An 11513-nucleotide genomic window follows, 5' to 3' on the forward strand; every position below is an offset into this window, starting at 1 on the left:
AGGTCATGTGGTTGGGCATAGACTTTAAAATTGAAACTTAGAGTTCAATGCCAGATCCGTTGTTGCCCCTGTAATGCCTCTTACAAAAATATTTTTAAATGGAGCCTGTCTGATAAAATCTGTCCCAAATAGCTAATTTCCCTATATACTAAGTCTTGAACTTACCACCCTCTGGGACCTAAAAATAATTTTTGTCTCCATCAGGACAAATGGACAGAGCTTACCTATTTCCATGGGTTTTGGACTCTGTGCTCTCGCCATCCCCCTTAGTAGCCAGTGTCTCACAGTACTGTGCTGCCAGAGGCACTGACTTCTCTCCCATTCCCTCAAGCCCACACTACCCTACTCCCTCCCTTGGTTCAAGGTCAACTTCCACCTTACCCACCTTTCCCTCTCCCTTCTCCCTCAACTCCCTACCCTTGGAGCCCCTTCCAATCCTCTCCATGTTCCCTTTTCTCTTCCAAATCTCTCTCAGAAAAGTGGCTAGGTTCCTTGTCTACTAATTCTTCTATTTACTCATTTTATCTCTTAGTCAGTACCATATATTAGGAAAGAGTTAAGAAAGGTTGAGGATGGTCCCCAAACTCTGATAAGGAAACTGGTGAAAATGGCCTTTAAAGTTTTAATGCACAGGAAGCTGATTCTTCCCAACAGACAACGCTATAACAATCTACATGCTCAGGCCTTAGCAACTTTCCTAAGGTCACGGGAATTGGAACTAGGGAAACCAACCAGAGGGCTCTATCCTGATAGAGCCCAGCCTAAGTCAACCTTACAGGCAAACTATTTCAAACGTGACCTAAATGGTCACGTGGCATTACATTGCACTATGCCTCCTCCAAGGTTATGCCCTATCTGCCAGCAACCTGGACACTGGAAATCACAATTCTCCCATGCAGGCTTGTCCTCTGTGCCATGCCACGGAGGTCCAACATCACCACCGGCAAATGAAACTGTGCTAGCCTTAGAACTTCTCAGCCTTGCAGAGGATTGACTCTGCCCAGACTTGGTTTATCCCATAACCCTATCCAAGCCTAAGGTAGCAGGTAAGACCATTGCTTTTATTCTCACTCTGGCCTTAAGTTTCCCTCACCAATTTCAGCTATGGGGTATATGGGACCCGTTCCTCCCCACTTAAAAGTTTGCCACTGCCCTGCATTCTTGCAGGACAAATTTTCTCTCATTCTTTCTTAGCGATACCTGTTACCCAGCACCTTTACTGGGTGGAGATATCCTTAGCTGCTTCCTTGTTGTTGCACTTCTTGGAGCCCATTTTTGACCCTACCTATCTCCAAGATTCTAATTTACAGTTTTACTCCTACTGCCAGATGTGAGTCCAGGCCAACCCACAAGGGGCTCTCCACATAGGTCAGTCTCTACACCTGCTTCGTGGACACCAACTAAGTGAAGATTGGCAGGGAAACAGCAGATGTGGTGACTCAGGGTCATAGAGCTTGTGTCAGAAGCTCTCAACATCTCCTGGACAATGTGACTCATCAAACAACAACTAAGCAAGCTCTCCATTAAATTCAGGTTATCTTGGCCTTCCCTTCTCCCAATGGCACTGACTCGCGTCCATGCCACCCCACCTTCCCCTAGAGGCCTGAGCCCTTTTGAGCTCCCCTATGGCAGGCCCTTTCTCCTTAACTATCGCCTCCCAGTTCAAACTTCTCCACTGGCAGGGTACCAACCTTACCTCTCACTTTTAAGGTCCCTTCTCCATTCATACGCTGACAGTTGTCTTTCTGCCACCAAACCAGTGGGCTCTAATGCCCCTAAACCTGCCCCGTTCTCTCCAGGGGACAGAGTACTCCTCAAACAGTTAACTCTTCAGTCTCTTGAACCTTGATGGACAGGACCTCACATGGTAATCCTCACCACCCCCTCGGCTGCCAAGTTCTTGGGACACCCATGCAGGTACCATCTCTCCAGGCTCAAGCAGGCGTCTACTCAAGACACTTGACATGTCCAGCAGACAGGACTTTCCACCCTCCAGTTTTCCAGGATGCCACAATAAAGGACCTACCTGCTCCTCATTCTGGTACACTCATCTTTGGTGATAACATTTTTTTCCCAGACACGTGCCATCTCACCTCCTCCAAGGAACAGATGCCTGACATCTCCAGGATGAGAGTACATGGGATGCCTCTCCAGTCACACCTCTTGCTGAATGTGGACACCTAGCTCTCCCCATCCCCATGTCATCCCGTGCCAACAGGAAGTAGTCAGATTTGAGGCTACGCCCTTTTTTTCAAAGAGAGCCTTTTTTTTTAAAAAAAAAACCCATTTTTTTTTTCAAAATGTTTGTCATAATTATCACTCCAATTTTATATCACCCTTATATCCAAAGAGTCTAGAATGTTAAGTTGGGAGTGTAGACCCTAGCCCCTTGCATATATCCCAGCCTCCAGGCCTGAGAGTTTGTATTGGTCTGGACTCCAAATCCAAGCAGGCCAGGTCCTGACACCCCCAGGGAGGAGTCAGGCCCACTACCAAGAGTATTTAAATGAACTCCCAAAAGAGGAACAAGTGGTCTTTTTTCTTTCTTCCCAGTGGTCGCATTTGTGTGGCTTCCCGGTTCCCCCTCGGGGCCACCCAAGGGCGCAAAACCCCCATTAAACCTGGATATTTCTTAATTTGGCTTGTTTTAATTTGACTTCATTGGGATTTTGTGTTGGTGGAGAGCTCGCGTTAGGAAAATATTCCTAAAAAAACTGTGTTTGGCATGTAAAATAAATAACAAAACTAATAAAAAGAAAAGATATGTACCATCACTATAAAATGAATTAAAATGAAAAAGTAAGAGATATCAGTTCATACCTGTTAGGGTATTGTCAAAAAGGAGAGACATATAGTCCCAAGTGTAGAAAAATATAACACTTGTAAATTGGTATAAAATGATCAAAATATTGTAGAAAACAGTTTAAATATAAACAATACAAAAACAAATTCCATTTGCTATAACCAGTCTACTTTGGGTATCTAATCAAAGAAGATTCATAGGGTGCACATGCAGAAATCAGTTCTCCCCTTCTACCACGGTTTCTGGAGACAAAACTCAAGTTTTTATGCTCCCACAGTAAACACCCAATGAGCAATTTCACAAACTCATTCATAGCATTGTGGCTTAAGTGTTGACAATATACTTGTAGATAATTTTAAGTAACTTGTTACAACTAGAATCATTTCAAAGAAGACATCAATTTAGAAATTACTCCCACAAGCTTAGCCTAAAGGAAAACCTGTAGTTCATTTTCTTGATTTGTAATTGATGTACAAGGGCCGAGTTCACTGGGAGTTGTGCCACCCACAGATTGGTGGTTTTGCATGATATAAGAAAGGAGGCTGAGAAAGCACTGACTAGGTTTGACTTTGTGACATTTCTCCCCAGCATTCACAATGAACACATTTTTTTAGTCTAGGTTTATCTTGCTCAGGTCTTGTGCATGCTATCACAAACACTGTGTTGTGTTCAGAAGCACTGTTTTGTTGTAGTCATCTATGATCCCTGGCTCTTAAAACCTTTCAACCCACTCTTACATAATAAGCTTTGGGAGAAAAGGGTGTGATGCAAATAATTTATTTCAGGCATAGAACTCTGTACTCTTACTCTCTACATGTTAACCAGTTTTAATCTCTTTAGAAAGTGTCTATTATAGGTTTTTAGTGTTATTCCTTCTTCTTTGCCCGGGCCTCCCATATCTCACTCTACCTGATCCTCCCTGTTTCATTATTACCTGTTCCTCCTTCAAAGCAACTGCAATCTATTTCTTCCCTTTTAAAAACCCTCCCCATAGTCCCCTACAGTTTCTGACGTCTATGTGCTCCCCAATTTTCATACATATATCAAAAGGTCTAAAGACTTTAGAACAATTATTCTTGGCAATTTCCCTAAGAACAAAGCAATATAGTCTGTGTTTTATTTAAAAGCATATGTCAATTACACACGATGAATTTTCTTATGAGATTTGCATATATCTCTGTAATACTTTTGAGCATGTTAACACATCTTGGTTACCCGGTGTTGTACTCCTTCAACTCATACTAATCCTTTCCCTTGCTTTAAATACACCTTGTGTTCATTTTGTTGTTTATCTGTCTGGTTGTTTTTTTTTTCTATTATAGTGTTGAATTATATGCTTGCAGTACCATAGCAAATTGCTTATAGGAGTATGGGTACCTTTCCAGTGGTTCAATCATGAATGAAAATGTATCTTTGCTCTCCAGCAACCAAAGTTATTAGAAAGCCTTGCTCTTTAAGATACAGAGAATAGAATTCCAGTTTTAATTCAGGGAGTTAATATTTGAACTCACAAAAAATTTTAAGGAAAATTTGTATGTTGAAACTTATTTTACAGAATGGTAAATTTAGAAAAAAAAAACTACTTGAAAGAAAACAGCTTAAATTCTATTCCATTCCTGCACATGGGATATCACATGCTAATTAAAATTTTAATCATTTTAATTTAACAGAACACTAAGAAGAAAATAATCATAAAGTGTTTTTGTGCATTAGAAATTATAAAAATATACATGTTAACAGTCCCAAATATATTATAAAAGTGAAGTCAATTCAGGTTATATTTTTGATAGAATGAAACAAATCACTTACTCTCATGGTTAAACTTAGAGATATCTTTCCAAGGCTCCAAGCAAATATGAAAACTTAACTAAAAATACCCAGAGAGTTGTCAATCCCGGATTCCACAGTAAACGCTTAAATTCCTGAAATTCAAATAATCCTGACAAAAATAATGGCCTTTAATACGAGATTTTCAAAAGACTCAGCCACAGAACATGGGAGAAACAAACAAACAAATAAAAAAAATCAAATAAATAAAAATCCAGGGCCAAAATATAGCACCTCTTATGTATTGAAAACACCAAAATAGAAGCTCTCACATATACATGATTCAAATTAAATGTAAGAATAGTAATTCTAGAGGGATATAAATTTAATAGTATGAAACATGAGGTGGTCACAGGTTTGTTACTCCATCATTTACAGGAATTACGATGATAGACAAAAGTTTGCACCTGGATGTTTTAGAATCTGAATTGATTACATTAATGTAGAATGTAGTTTTAGATCAATCATTTTATGATAGCAAAGAACTAGTCAGGAAATAGGCTATAAGCTAAAAGTCCCACTTCACCCCAAACCTTCCTCTTCAACCTCAGTGGAGCTCTGAAGCATAGGCTGTGACTACACAGAGAGGACCAAGAGAGGAGCTTTGACTGGACACCGACTGCCAATTCACAGAGTGGACTAGAGAGCAGACCAAGAGAGTAGAACAAAAGAGCAGGTCAAAAAAGACCTCAGCAGCTGCCTGAGACACAGTGGCAGTACAGACGATACCAAGAACAGTGCAAAAAGACACAGACATGAACTGCAAGGATTGGACCAAGATATAATGAAACTGCCAGCACCAACTGGAGGAAGAGATTGATAGGCACCAAAGCAAAAATTAATGTAACGACCGAAAAAGCAACATGGTAACACCAGAAAACAGTGATCATGCAACAGGAAGACTTGATCATCCTAACACAGAAGAAACAGAAGAAAATGATTTTAAATATAAATTTAAAAATTTAATGAAAAAGATGGAGACTTTTAAAGAGGAAATGAAAAATTCCCTTAAAGAAATGAAGGAAAAGACAAGCAAAAAAATTGGAAGAAATCAATAAATCTCTTAAAGAAAGCCAAGAAAACCAAAAACAAAACAAAAAAAAAGCAATCAAAGAGGTAAAGCAAACAGTTCAACCTGTTAAAGACTTGAAAACTGAAATAGAGGCAACAAAGGAAACATAAACCATGGGAATTCTGGAGATAGAAAATCTGGCTAAACCAACGGCAACTACAGACACAAGCATAACCAAAAGAATAGAAAAAACGGAAATGAGAATCTCAGGTGTATAGAGGGAAATGATTCATCAGTCAAAGGAAACATTATATCCAACAAATTTTTAACACAAAACATCAAGGAAATCTGGGACACCATGAAAAGATCAAACCTAAAAATAATAGGGATTAAAGAAGGAGAAGAACTCCAGCTCATTGTCACAAAAATACATCCAACAAAATCTGACAAGAAAACATTCCCAATCTAAAGAAGGATATTGCCATGAAGGAACAAGAAGCTTACAGAACACCAAATTAATTGGACCAAAAAGGTCCTCCTGCCACTTAATAATTGAAATGCAACTTATACAGAATAAAGAAAAGATATTAACAGATGCAAAGAAAAAAGCCCAAGTAACATATAAAGGCAGACCTATTAGAATTACATTCAACTTCTCAATGGAAACCATTAAAGCCAGAATGTCCTGAAAAGATGTGGTGCAGACACTAAGAGACAACAGATGCAAGCCCAGACTAATATACCCAGCAAAACTTTCATTCACTATTGTTGAAGAAAACAAAATATTCCATGACAAAAACAAAATTTAACAATACATATCCACAAATCCAGCCCTATAGAAAGTACTAGAAGAAGAACTCCTACCCAAGGAAGCTAACTACTCCTACAAAATTACAGGCAACAGATAATCTCAAACTAAAGAAAGGAAACACACAAACACTACCACCAAAAATAACAGGATTTAACAATCACTAGTCATTAATATCTCTTAATATCAGTGGACTCAATTTACCTAAAAAGACACAGACTAAGAATGGATATGAAATCAGAATTCATCCTTTTGCTGTATACAAGAAAGACACCTGAACCTGGACGGAGTGGGGAGGACCTTGGACTTCCCATAGGGTAGAGAACCCTGACTGCTCTTTGGCCTAGAGAAGGAGGGGGAGTGGAGGAAGGGGAGGGAAGTGGGAGGAGGGGGGGAGGTGGAAATTTTTAATAAAATAAAAGAAAAGAAATAGACTTATTAGATCAAAGAATACACACATTAAAAATCTTGAACATTTTTTAAAAAAAAAAAGAAAAAGAAGCACACCTCAATGTCAGACATTAAAGATTTTCCAATCAAATACACCCAAGAAACAAGCATGTATAGCTATCCTAATTCCATCAAAATAAACTTCAAACTAGAATCAATCAAAAGAGATGAAGAGGGACACCTCATTCTCATCACAGGAAAAATCCATTAAGATGAAGTTTCAATCCTGAACATCTATGCCTCATATACAAGAGCACCCACATTTGTAAAAGAAATATTACAAAAGCTTAAATTGCACATCAAACTCCACACACTAAGAGTAGGAGACTTCAACACCCCACTCTGCCCAATTGATAGGTCAATCAAACAGATAATTAACAGAGAAATAAGAAACTAACAGATGTCATGGCTCAAATGGACTTAACAGACAACTATAGAATATTACACCCAAACACAAAAAATATACCTTCTTCTCAGCATCTCGTGGGACCTTTTCTAAAACTGACTTCATTTTTGGTAACAAAACAAACCGCAAGAAACAACAACAAAAAAAAAATAGGAACAACCTTTTGTATCTTATCTAATCATCATGGTTTAAAGTTAGAATTCAACAACAACACTAATTGCAGAAAGCTTACAAATTTGTGGAAATTTGACAGTGCTTGATTAAATGACTTGATCACATCACCTCTGGGTCAAGGAAGAAATAAAGAAATAAATTAAAGAATTTCTAGAATGCATCAAAAATGAAGTCACAATGTACCCAAACCTATGGGACAATATGAAAGCAGTGCTAAGAGGAAAGTTCATAGAACTAAGTGCCCACATAATGAAAGTGGAGAAATCACACTAGCAACTTAACAGCACACCTGAAGCTTTAGAACAAAAAGAAGCAGATTCACACAGGAAGCACAGATGACAGAAAATAATAAAATTGAGGGCTGAAATCAATAAGATAAGCACAAAGAAAACAATACAAAGAATCAATGAAACAAAAAAACTACATGATAGACTAATCAATGCAAACTAACCAAAAGGCAGAAAGAGGCCTGGCTGTGTTGCCATACACCTTTAATTCCAGCACTCAGGAGGTAGAGGCAGGCAGATCTTAGTGAGTTCAAGGTCAACCTGTTCTACAAGAGCCAGTTCCAAGGTCAGGCTCCAAAACTACAGGAAAACTCTGTCTCAAAAAAAACAAACAAAAAAGCAACAACAAATCTAAGGCAGAGAGAGAACATCCCAATGAACAAATACAGAAATGAAGAGAAGAACATAACAACAGACACAAAGGAAATCCAGAGAATCGTTAGGTCATAGTACAAAAAAAAACTGTACTCCACAAAATTGGAAAATGTAAAAGGAATGAGCAATTTTCTGGATAACTACCACATACAAAATTAAATCAAGAACTGGTTAACAATTTAAATAGATCTATACACTACAAAGAAATAGAAGTGTCATCAAAAGCCTCCCAACTCAAAAAAAGCCCAGTGACTGATGTTTTTGTGCAGAATTCTACCAAAACTTCAAAGTAACTCCTCAAAATGTTTCACATAATAGAAACAAAAGGATCATTGTCAAATTCTTTCTATTAGGCTACAGTTACCCTGATGCCAAAACCACATAAAGACTCAACCAAGAAAGAGAATTACAGACCAATCATTTTCATGACCATTGATACAAAAATAATACAGTACTGCAAATGGAATCCAAGTACACATCAAAAAAATCATCCACCATGGTCAAGTCAACTTCATCCCAGAGATACAGGGATGGTTCAAGATATGACAATCTTTCATTGTAATCCACTATATAAATAAATTGAAAGAAAAAACCTACTATCATCTCATTAGATACTGAAAAAGTATTTGACAAAATCCAACATCCGTTCCCCATAAAGGTCTTGGAGAGATCAGGGATTAAAGGAAGATCTAAATATAATCAAACCAATATGCAGTAAGCCAACAGCCAACATCAAATTAAACTGAGAGAAACTCAAAGGGATTCCACTAAAATCAGGAACAAGACAAGGTTGTCTACTCTTTACATATCTATACAACATACTTTTTGAAGCTCCAGCCAAATCAATAAGACAACAAAAGAAGATCAAGGGTATTCAAGTAGGAAAGGAAGAATTCAAATTCTTGTCATTTGGAGATGATATGACAGTATACATAGTGTTATTAAGAATTCTACCAGGTAACACTAACAGCTGATAAACACCTTCAGTAATGTAGCAGGATACAAGATGAATTAAAAAAATCAGTAGCTGTACCATATACAAATGATAAAGAAACTGAGAAAGAAACCAGAGAAACATCACCCTTCCCAAAAGCAACAGATAACATAAAATATCTTGGGGCAACACTAACGAAACAAGTGAAAGATCTGTTTGACAAGAACTTTAAGTCTTTGAAGAAAGAAATTGAAGAAGATATCAGAAAATGGAAAGATCTCCCAAGCTCTTGGATAGGTAGGCTCAACATAATAAAAATGGCAATCCTATCAAAAGCAATATACGATTCAATGCAACTCAATCAAAATCCTAACACAATTCTTCACAGACATTGAAAGAACAATATTCAACTTTATATGGAGAAACAAAAACTCTAGAATACCTAAACAATCCTGCACAACAAAGACACTTCTGGAAGCATCAATATCCCTGACATAAAGTTCTATTACAGAGCTACAGTAATGCAAGCAAATCAGTATTGGTATAAAAATAGACAGTATGACCAAGAGAACAGATTAAAAGACTTGAGAATTAATCCTCACAACTGAGCACCTGATTTTTGTCAAAGAAGTTAAAATTATTATACAATGGAAAAAAGAAATCATTTTCAACAAATGACACAGGCATAACTGGATGTCAGCATGTAGAAGAATGAAAATAGATTAGATTCATAGCTATCCCCATGTACAAAACTCAAGTCCAAATGGATTAAAGACCTCAATATAAATCTGATCACACTGAATCTGATACAAGAGAAAGTAGGAAGTAACATTTAATGCATGGGCACAAGATACCACTTCCTAAATATAGACACTATATCGCAGACACTGAGGGCAACAATTAATAAATGGGACCTCCTGAATCTGAGAAGCTTCTGTAAAGCAAAGGACATAGTCAATAAGACAAAAAGGCAGCCTACTGAAAGATCTTCAACCTCACAAAAGATAGAGGACCCACCTCCAAAATATATAAAGAACTCAAGAAATTAGACATCAAAATATCAAATAATCCTATTAAAAATAAGGTACAAATCTAAACAGAGAATTTCCAACAGAAGAATTTTCAAATGGCTGAAAGACTCTTAAGGAAATGTTCAACATCCTTAGCCATCAAGGAAATGCAAATCTGAATGACTCTGAGATAACATCTTAGACCTGTCAGAATGACTAAGATCAAAAGCACCAAGAATAGTTTATTATGGGAAGATGTGTAGTAAGGGGAACAATCCTCAATTGCTGGTGGGAATGAAAACTTGTACACTTTGGAAATCAGTATGGCATTTTCTCAGAAAATTGGGAATCAACCTACTGCAAAACCCAGCAATACCACTCTTGGGCATATACCCAAAGGATATTCAACCATACTGCAAGGACATTTGTTCAACTATGTTTACAGCAGCATTATTTGTAATATGTAATATGTAAACTAGAAAAACCTAGATGACCCTCAACCAAAGAAAGCATGAAGAAAACATGGTGCATTTACACAATGGAGTACTACTCAATTGTGAAAATAGTGGCATCTTTAAATTTTCATGCAAATGGATAGAACTAGAAGAAGTCATCCTGTGTGAGGTAACCCAGACCCAGAAAAATGAGCATGGTTTGTACCCTCTCATAGGTGAATGCTATCTGTAAAGCTAAAGATAAGTAGCCCATAATCCATGAACCCAGAAAAGCTAAGTAACAAGTAGAACTCTGAAAGAAACATACATAGATACCCATGGGAAGGGAAAATAGACAAGATCTCCTGAGAAATTTGCGAGCATGGGGGTGGGGGACAAGGGAAGGTGGGTGGGGAGGAGGAGAGAATGGGAGGTGGGAGGAGAACTTGAGGGAATGGGATGGTCGAGATGGGGGAAGGACAGAGACAGAGAACAAGGAGAGAGATATCTCGATTGGAGGAGCCGTTATGGGGCTATCAAGAAACTTGTCACTATAGAAATTCCCAAGAATTTACAAGGATGATCCCAGCTAAGGACCTAAGCAATAGTACACTCAGTGTCAAGTTGGCCTTTCACTGGTAGTTGAACTGATGAATATCTTAAATGTCACCATAGAATCTTCATCCAGAAACTCATGGAAGCAGAGGCGGAGATCTACAAAGGAGCACTGGGCTGAGCTCCCTATGTCCAGTCCAAGAGTGGGAGGAGTGAGACTATGAGCAAAGAGGTCAAGACCATGACTGGGATACCTATTGAAACAGCTTCCCTGAGCTAATGAGAGCTCACCAACTCCAATCAGATAGAGAAGGAACTACCATAGGACCAAACTAGGCCCTCTGAATGTAGGTGACAGTTGTATGGCTAGGACAGACTATGGGGCTACTGGCAGTGGGACCAGAATTTGTTTCTACTGTTTATACTAGATTTTTACAA

This window comes from Myodes glareolus, chromosome X (genome assembly GCF_982192425.1).
Source record: "Myodes glareolus chromosome X, mMyoGla1.1, whole genome shotgun sequence".
NCBI classification, from domain to species: Eukaryota; Metazoa; Chordata; class Mammalia; order Rodentia; family Cricetidae; genus Myodes; species Myodes glareolus.